This window comes from Ranitomeya imitator, chromosome 6 (genome assembly GCF_032444005.1).
Source record: "Ranitomeya imitator isolate aRanImi1 chromosome 6, aRanImi1.pri, whole genome shotgun sequence".
Taxonomy (NCBI): Eukaryota; Metazoa; Chordata; class Amphibia; order Anura; family Dendrobatidae; genus Ranitomeya; species Ranitomeya imitator.
In genome coordinates, this window is record NC_091287.1 from 338,303,800 (window position 1) to 338,314,325 (window position 10,526).

Sequence of the window (10,526 nt, forward strand, 5' to 3'; positions counted from 1 at the left end):
CCCAATCCTGCTAATGCCCCACAGGCAGTCCTCACCCCACTCCTGCTAACGCCCCACAGACAGTCCTCACCCCACTCCTGCTAATGCCCCACAGACAATCCTCACCCCAATCCTGCTAATGCCCCACAGACAGTCCTCACCCCAATCCTGCTAACGCCCCACAGACAATCCTCACCCCAATCCTGCTAATGTCCCACAGACAGTCCTCACCCCACTCCTGCTAATGCCCCACAGACAGTCCTCACCCCAATCCTGCTAACGCCCCACAGACAGTCCTCACCCCAATCCTGCTAATGCCCCACAGGCAGTCCTCACCCCACTCCTGCTAATGCCCCACAGACAGTCCTCACCCCACTCCTGCTAATGCCCCACAGACAGTCCTCACCCCACTCCTGCTAATGCCCCACAGACAGTCCTCACCCCACTCCTGCTAACGCCCCACAGACAGTCCTCACCCCACTCCTGCTAACGCCCCACATCACCCCACTCCTGCTAATGCCCCACAGGCAGTCCTCACCCCACTCCTGCTAATGCCCCACAGACAGTCCTCACCCCACTCCTGCTAACGCCCCACAGACAGTCCTCACCCCACTCCTGCTAACGCCCCACAGACAGTCCTCCCCCCACTCCTGCTAACGCCCCACAGACAGTCCTCCCCCCACTCCTGCTAACGCCCCACAGACAGTCCTCACCCCACTCCTGCTAATGCCCCACAGACAGTCCTCACCCCACTCCTGCTAACGCCCCACAGACAGTCCTCACCCCACTCCTGCTAACGCCCCACAGGCAGTCCTCACCCCACTCCTGCTAACGCCCCACAGACAGTCCTCACCCCACTCCTGCTAATGCCCCACAGACAGTCCTCACCCCAATCCTGCTAATGCCCCACAGACAGTCCTCACCCCAATCCTGCTAACACCCCACAGACAGTCCTCACCCCACTCCTGCTAACGCCCCACAGACAGTCCTCACCCCAATCCTGCTAACGCCCCACAGACAGTCCTCACCCCACTCCTGCTAATGCCCCACAGACAGTCCTCACCCCAATCCTGCTAATGCCCCACAGACAGTCCTCACCCCAATCCTGCTAATGCCCCACAGGCAGTCCTCACCCCACTCCTGCTAACGCCCCACAGACAGTCCTCACCCCACTCCTGCTAATGCCCCACAGACAATCCTCACCCCAATCCTGCTAATGTCCCACAGACAGTCCTCACCCCACTCCTGCTAATGCCCCACAGACAGTCCTCACCCCAATCCTGCTAACGCCCCACAGACAGTCCTCACCCCAATCCTGCTAATGCCCCACAGGCAGTCCTCACCCCACTCCTGCTAATGCCCCACAGACAGTCCTCACCCCACTCCTGCTAATGCCCCACAGACAGTCCTCACCCCACTCCTGCTAACGCCCCACAGACAGTCCTCACCCCACTCCTGCTAACGCCCCACAGGCAGTCCTCACCCCACTCCTGCTAATGCCCCACAGACAGTCCTCACCCCACTCCTGCTAACGCCCCACAGACAGTCCTCACCCCAATCCTGCTAACGCCCCACAGACAGTCCTCACCCCACTCCTGCTAATGCCCCACAGACAGTCCTCACCCCAATCCTGCTAACGCCCCACAGACAGTCCTCACCCCACTCCTGCTAATGCCCCACAGACAGTCCTCACCCCAATCCTGCTAATGCCCCACAGACAGTCCTCACCCCACTCCTGCTAACGCCCCACAGACAGTCCTCACCCCAATCCTGCTAATGCCCCACAGACAGTCCTCACCCCAATCCTGCTAATGCCCCACAGGCAGTCCTCACCCCACTCCTGCTAACGCCCCACAGACAGTCCTCACCCCAATCCTGCTAATGCCCCACAGGCAGTCCTCACCCCACTCCTGCTAACGCCCCACAGACAGTCCTCACCCCACTCCTGCTAACGCCCCACAGACAGTCCTCACCCCACTCCTGCTAATGCCCCACAGACAATCCTCACCCCAATCCTGCTAATGTCCCACAGACAGTCCTCACCCCACTCCTGCTAATGCCCCACAGACAGTCCTCACCCCAATCCTGCTAACGCCCCACAGACAGTCCTCACCCCAATCCTGCTAATGCCCCACAGGCAGTCCTCACCCCACTCCTGCTAATGCCCCACAGACAGTCCTCACCCCACTCCTGCTAATGCCCCACAGACAGTCCTCACCCCACTCCTGCTAATGCCCCACAGACAGTCCTCACCCCAATCCTGCTAATGCCCCACAGACAGTCCTCACCCCAATCCTGCTAATGCCCCACAGGCAGTCCTCACCCCACTCCTGCTAACGCCCCACAGGCAGTCCTCACCCCACTCCTGCTAACGCCCCACAGACAGTCCTCACCCCACTCCTGCTAATGCCCCACAGACAATCCTCACCCCAATCCTGCTAATGTCCCACAGACAGTCCTCACCCCACTCCTGCTAATGCCCCACAGACAGTCCTCACCCCAATCCTGCTAACGCCCCACAGACAGTCCTCACCCCAATCCTGCTAATGCCCCACAGGCAGTCCTCACCCCACTCCTGCTAATGCCCCACAGACAGTCCTCACCCCACTCCTGCTAATGCCCCACAGACAGTCCTCACCCCACTCCTGCTAACGCCCCACAGACAGTCCTCACCCCACTCCTGCTAACGCCCCACAGACAGTCCTCACCCCAATCCTGCTAACGCCCCACAGACAGTCCTCACCCCACTCCTGCTAATGCCCCACAGACAGTCCTCACCCCAATCCTGCTAACGCCCCACAGACAGTCCTCACCCCACTCCTGCTAATGCCCCACAGACAGTCCTCACCCCAATCCTGCTAATGCCCCACAGACAGTCCTCACCCCACTCCTGCTAACGCCCCACAGACAGTCCTCACCCCAATCCTGCTAATGCCCCACAGACAGTCCTCACCCCAATCCTGCTAATGCCCCACAGGCAGTCCTCACCCCACTCCTGCTAACGCCCCACAGACAGTCCTCACCCCAATCCTGCTAATGCCCCACAGGCAGTCCTCACCCCACTCCTGCTAACGCCCCACAGACAGTCCTCACCCCACTCCTGCTAATGCCCCACAGACAATCCTCACCCCAATCCTGCTAATGTCCCACAGACAGTCCTCACCCCACTCCTGCTAATGCCCCACAGACAGTCCTCACCCCAATCCTGCTAACGCCCCACAGACAGTCCTCACCCCAATCCTGCTAATGCCCCACAGGCAGTCCTCACCCCACTCCTGCTAATGCCCCACAGACAGTCCTCACCCCACTCCTGCTAATGCCCCACAGACAGTCCTCACCCCACTCCTGCTAATGCCCCACAGACAGTCCTCACCCCACTCCTGCTAACGCCCCACAGACAGTCCTCACCCCACTCCTGCTAACGCCCCACATCACCCCACTCCTGCTAATGCCCCACAGGCAGTCCTCACCCCACTCCTGCTAATGCCCCACAGACAGTCCTCACCCCACTCCTGCTAACGCCCCACAGACAGTCCTCACCCCACTCCTGCTAACGCCCCACAGACAGTCCTCCCCCCACTCCTGCTAACGCCCCACAGACAGTCCTCCCCCCACTCCTGCTAACGCCCCACAGACAGTCCTCACCCCACTCCTGCTAATGCCCCACAGACAGTCCTCACCCCACTCCTGCTAACGCCCCACAGACAGTCCTCACCCCACTCCTGCTAACGCCCCACAGGCAGTCCTCACCCCACTCCTGCTAATGCCCCACAGGCAGTCCTCACCCCACTCCTGCTAACGCCCCACAGGCAGTCCTCACCCCACTCCTGCTAACGCCCCACAGACAGTCCTCACCCCACTCCTGCTAACGCCCCACAGGCAGTCCTCACCCCACTTCTGCTAACGCCCCACAGGCAGTCCTCACCGCACTCCTGCTAACGCCCCACAGGCAGTCCTCACCCCACTCCTGCTAACGCCCCACAGGCAGTCCTCACCCCACTCCTGCTAACGCCCCACAGGCAGTCCTCACCCCACTCCTGCTAACGCCCCACAGGCAGTCCTCACCCCACTCCTGCTAACGCCCCACAGACAGTCCTCACCCCACTCCTGCTAACGCCCCACAGGCAGTCCTCACCCCACTCCTGCTAATGCCCCACAGGCAGTCCTCACCCCACTCCTCCTAACGCCCCACAGGCAGTCCTCACCCCACTCCTGCTAACGCCCCACAGGCAGTCCTCACCCCACTCCTGCTAACGCCCCACAGGCAGTCCTCACCCCACTCCTGCTAATGCCCCACAGACAGTCCTCACCCCACTCCTGCTAACGCCCCACAGACAGTCCTCACCCCACTCCTGCTAACGCCCCACAGACAGTCCTCACCCCACTCCTGCTAATGCCCCACAGACAGTCCTCACCCCAATCCTGCTAATGCCCCACAGACAGTCCTCACCCCAATCCTGCTAATGCCCCACAGGCAGTCCTCACCCCACTCCTGCTAACGCCCCACAGACAGTCCTCACCCCACTCCTGCTAATGCCCCACAGACAATCCTCACCCCAATCCTGCTAATGTCCCACAGACAGTCCTCACCCCACTCCTGCTAATGCCCCACAGACAGTCCTCACCCCAATCCTGCTAACGCCCCACAGACAGTCCTCACCCCAATCCTGCTAATGCCCCACAGGCAGTCCTCACCCCACTCCTGCTAATGCCCCACAGACAGTCCTCACCCCACTCCTGCTAATGCCCCACAGACAGTCCTCACCCCACTCCTGCTAACGCCCCACAGACAGTCCTCACCCCACTCCTGCTAACGCCCCACAGGCAGTCCTCACCCCACTCCTGCTAATGCCCCACAGACAGTCCTCACCCCACTCCTGCTAACGCCCCACAGACAGTCCTCACCCCAATCCTGCTAACGCCCCACAGACAGTCCTCACCCCACTCCTGCTAATGCCCCACAGACAGTCCTCACCCCAATCCTGCTAACGCCCCACAGACAGTCCTCACCCCACTCCTGCTAATGCCCCACAGACAGTCCTCACCCCAATCCTGCTAATGCCCCACAGACAGTCCTCACCCCACTCCTGCTAACGCCCCACAGACAGTCCTCACCCCAATCCTGCTAATGCCCCACAGACAGTCCTCACCCCAATCCTGCTAATGCCCCACAGGCAGTCCTCACCCCACTCCTGCTAACGCCCCACAGACAGTCCTCACCCCAATCCTGCTAATGCCCCACAGGCAGTCCTCACCCCACTCCTGCTAACGCCCCACAGACAGTCCTCACCCCACTCCTGCTAACGCCCCACAGACAGTCCTCACCCCACTCCTGCTAACGCCCCACAGACAGTCCTCACCCCAATCCTGCTAATGCCCCACAGACAGTCCTCACCCCAATCCTGCTAATGCCCCACAGGCAGTCCTCACCCCACTCCTGCTAACGCCCCACAGACAGTCCTCACCCCAATCCTGCTAATGCCCCACAGGCAGTCCTCACCCCACTCCTGCTAACGCCCCACAGACAGTCCTCACCCCACTCCTGCTAACGCCCCACAGACAGTCCTCACCCCACTCCTGCTAATGCCCCACAGACAATCCTCACCCCAATCCTGCTAATGTCCCACAGACAGTCCTCACCCCACTCCTGCTAATGCCCCACAGACAGTCCTCACCCCAATCCTGCTAACGCCCCACAGACAGTCCTCACCCCAATCCTGCTAATGCCCCACAGGCAGTCCTCACCCCACTCCTGCTAATGCCCCACAGACAGTCCTCACCCCACTCCTGCTAATGCCCCACAGACAGTCCTCACCCCACTCCTGCTAATGCCCCACAGACAGTCCTCACCCCAATCCTGCTAATGCCCCACAGACAGTCCTCACCCCAATCCTGCTAATGCCCCACAGGCAGTCCTCACCCCACTCCTGCTAACGCCCCACAGGCAGTCCTCACCCCACTCCTGCTAACGCCCCACAGACAGTCCTCACCCCACTCCTGCTAATGCCCCACAGACAATCCTCACCCCAATCCTGCTAATGTCCCACAGACAGTCCTCACCCCACTCCTGCTAATGCCCCACAGACAGTCCTCACCCCAATCCTGCTAACGCCCCACAGACAGTCCTCACCCCAATCCTGCTAATGCCCCACAGGCAGTCCTCACCCCACTCCTGCTAATGCCCCACAGACAGTCCTCACCCCACTCCTGCTAATGCCCCACAGACAGTCCTCACCCCACTCCTGCTAACGCCCCACAGACAGTCCTCACCCCACTCCTGCTAACGCCCCACAGACAGTCCTCACCCCAATCCTGCTAACGCCCCACAGACAGTCCTCACCCCACTCCTGCTAATGCCCCACAGACAGTCCTCACCCCAATCCTGCTAACGCCCCACAGACAGTCCTCACCCCACTCCTGCTAATGCCCCACAGACAGTCCTCACCCCAATCCTGCTAATGCCCCACAGACAGTCCTCACCCCACTCCTGCTAACGCCCCACAGACAGTCCTCACCCCAATCCTGCTAATGCCCCACAGACAGTCCTCACCCCAATCCTGCTAATGCCCCACAGGCAGTCCTCACCCCACTCCTGCTAACGCCCCACAGACAGTCCTCACCCCAATCCTGCTAATGCCCCACAGGCAGTCCTCACCCCACTCCTGCTAACGCCCCACAGACAGTCCTCACCCCACTCCTGCTAATGCCCCACAGACAATCCTCACCCCAATCCTGCTAATGTCCCACAGACAGTCCTCACCCCACTCCTGCTAATGCCCCACAGACAGTCCTCACCCCAATCCTGCTAACGCCCCACAGACAGTCCTCACCCCAATCCTGCTAATGCCCCACAGGCAGTCCTCACCCCACTCCTGCTAATGCCCCACAGACAGTCCTCACCCCACTCCTGCTAATGCCCCACAGACAGTCCTCACCCCACTCCTGCTAATGCCCCACAGACAGTCCTCACCCCACTCCTGCTAACGCCCCACAGACAGTCCTCACCCCACTCCTGCTAACGCCCCACATCACCCCACTCCTGCTAATGCCCCACAGGCAGTCCTCACCCCACTCCTGCTAATGCCCCACAGACAGTCCTCACCCCACTCCTGCTAACGCCCCACAGACAGTCCTCACCCCACTCCTGCTAACGCCCCACAGACAGTCCTCCCCCCACTCCTGCTAACGCCCCACAGACAGTCCTCCCCCCACTCCTGCTAACGCCCCACAGACAGTCCTCACCCCACTCCTGCTAATGCCCCACAGACAGTCCTCACCCCACTCCTGCTAACGCCCCACAGACAGTCCTCACCCCACTCCTGCTAACGCCCCACAGGCAGTCCTCACCCCACTCCTGCTAATGCCCCACAGGCAGTCCTCACCCCACTCCTGCTAACGCCCCACAGGCAGTCCTCACCCCACTCCTGCTAACGCCCCACAGACAGTCCTCACCCCACTCCTGCTAACGCCCCACAGGCAGTCCTCACCCCACTTCTGCTAACGCCCCACAGGCAGTCCTCACCGCACTCCTGCTAACGCCCCACAGGCAGTCCTCACCCCACTCCTGCTAACGCCCCACAGGCAGTCCTCACCCCACTCCTGCTAACGCCCCACAGGCAGTCCTCACCCCACTCCTGCTAACGCCCCACAGGCAGTCCTCACCCCACTCCTGCTAACGCCCCACAGACAGTCCTCACCCCACTCCTGCTAACGCCCCACAGGCAGTCCTCACCCCACTCCTGCTAATGCCCCACAGGCAGTCCTCACCCCACTCCTCCTAACGCCCCACAGGCAGTCCTCACCCCACTCCTGCTAACGCCCCACAGGCAGTCCTCACCCCACTCCTGCTAACGCCCCACAGGCAGTCCTCACCCCACTCCTGCTAACGCCCCACAGGCAGTCCTCACCCCACTCCTGCTAATGCCCCACAGGCAGTCCTCACCCCACTCCTGCTAATGCCCCACAGGCAGTCCTCACCCCACTCCTGCTAACGCCCCACAGGCAGTCCTCACCCCACTCCTGCTAACGCCCCACAGGCAGTCCTCACCCCACTCCTGCTAACGCCCCACAGGCAGTCCTCACCCCAATCCTGCTAACGCCCCACAGACAGTCCTCACCCCACTCCTGCTAACGCCCCACAGGCAGTCCTCACCCCAATCCTGCTAATGCCCACAGGCAGTCCTCACCCCACTCCTGCTAACGCCCCACAGACAGTCCTCCCCCCACTCCTGCTAACGCCCCACAGACAGTTCTCACCCCACTCCTGCTAACGCCCCACAGACAGTCCTCACCCCACTCCTGCTAACGCCCCACAGACACTCCTCACCCCACTCCTGCTAACGCCCCACAGACAGTCCTCACCCCACTCCTGCTAACGCCCCACAGGCAGTCCTCACCCCACTCCTGCTAACGCCCCACAGGCAGTCCTCACCCCACTCCTGCTAACGCCCCACAGACAGTCCTCACCCCACTCCTGCTAACGCCCCACAGACAGTCCTCACCCCACTCCTGCTAACGCCCCACAGGCAGTCCTCACCCCACTTCTGCTAACGCCCCACAGGCAGTCCTCACCGCACTCCTGCTAACGCCCCACAGGCAGTCCTCACCCCACTCCTGCTAACGCCCCACAGGCAGTCCTCACCCCACTCCTGCTAACGCCCCACAGGCAGTCCTCACCCCACTCCTGCTAACGCCCCACAGGCAGTCCTCACCCCACTCCTGCTAACGCCCCACAGACAGTCCTCACCCCACTCCTGCTAACGCCCCACAGGCAGTCCTCACCCCACTCCTGCTAATGCCCCACAGGCAGTCCTCACCCCACTCCTCCTAACGCCCCACAGGCAGTCCTCACCCCACTCCTGCTAACGCCCCACAGGCAGTCCTCACCCCACTCCTGCTAACGCCCCACAGGCAGTCCTCACCCCACTTCTGCTAACGCCCCACAGGCAGTCCTCACCCCACTCCTGCTAACGCCCCACAGGCAGTCCTCACCCCAATCCTGCTAACGCCCCACAGACAGTCCTCACCCCAATCCTGCTAATGCCCCACAGGCAGTCCTCACCCCACTCCTGCTAATGCCCCACAGACAGTCCTCACCCCACTCCTGCTAATGCCCCACAGACAGTCCTCACCCCACTCCTGCTAACGCCCCACAGACAGTCCTCACCCCACTCCTGCTAACGCCCCACAGGCAGTCCTCACCCCACTCCTGCTAATGCCCCACAGACAGTCCTCACCCCACTCCTGCTAACGCCCCACAGACAGTCCTCACCCCAATCCTGCTAACGCCCCACAGACAGTCCTCACCCCACTCCTGCTAATGCCCCACAGACAGTCCTCACCCCAATCCTGCTAACGCCCCACAGACAGTCCTCACCCCACTCCTGCTAATGCCCCACAGACAGTCCTCACCCCAATCCTGCTAATGCCCCACAGACAGTCCTCACCCCACTCCTGCTAACGCCCCACAGACAGTCCTCACCCCAATCCTGCTAATGCCCCACAGACAGTCCTCACCCCAATCCTGCTAATGCCCCACAGGCAGTCCTCACCCCACTCCTGCTAACGCCCCACAGACAGTCCTCACCCCAATCCTGCTAATGCCCCACAGGCAGTCCTCACCCCACTCCTGCTAACGCCCCACAGACAGTCCTCACCCCACTCCTGCTAACGCCCCACAGACAGTCCTCACCCCACTCCTGCTAATGCCCCACAGACAATCCTCACCCCAATCCTGCTAATGTCCCACAGACAGTCCTCACCCCACTCCTGCTAATGCCCCACAGACAGTCCTCACCCCAATCCTGCTAACGCCCCACAGACAGTCCTCACCCCAATCCTGCTAATGCCCCACAGGCAGTCCTCACCCCACTCCTGCTAATGCCCCACAGACAGTCCTCACCCCACTCCTGCTAATGCCCCACAGACAGTCCTCACCCCACTCCTGCTAATGCCCCACAGACAGTCCTCACCCCAATCCTGCTAATGCCCCACAGACAGTCCTCACCCCAATCCTGCTAATGCCCCACAGGCAGTCCTCACCCCACTCCTGCTAACGCCCCACAGGCAGTCCTCACCCCACTCCTGCTAACGCCCCACAGACAGTCCTCACCCCACTCCTGCTAATGCCCCACAGACAATCCTCACCCCAATCCTGCTAATGTCCCACAGACAGTCCTCACCCCACTCCTGCTAATGCCCCACAGACAGTCCTCACCCCAATCCTGCTAACGCCCCACAGACAGTCCTCACCCCAATCCTGCTAATGCCCCACAGGCAGTCCTCACCCCACTCCTGCTAATGCCCCACAGACAGTCCTCACCCCACTCCTGCTAATGCCCCACAGACAGTCCTCACCCCACTCCTGCTAACGCCCCACAGACAGTCCTCACCCCACTCCTGCTAACGCCCCACAGACAGTCCTCACCCCAATCCTGCTAACGCCCCACAGACAGTCCTCACCCCACTCCTGCTAATGCCCCACAGACAGTCCTCACCCCAATCCTGCTAACGCCCCACAGACAGTCCTCACCCCACTCCTGCTAATG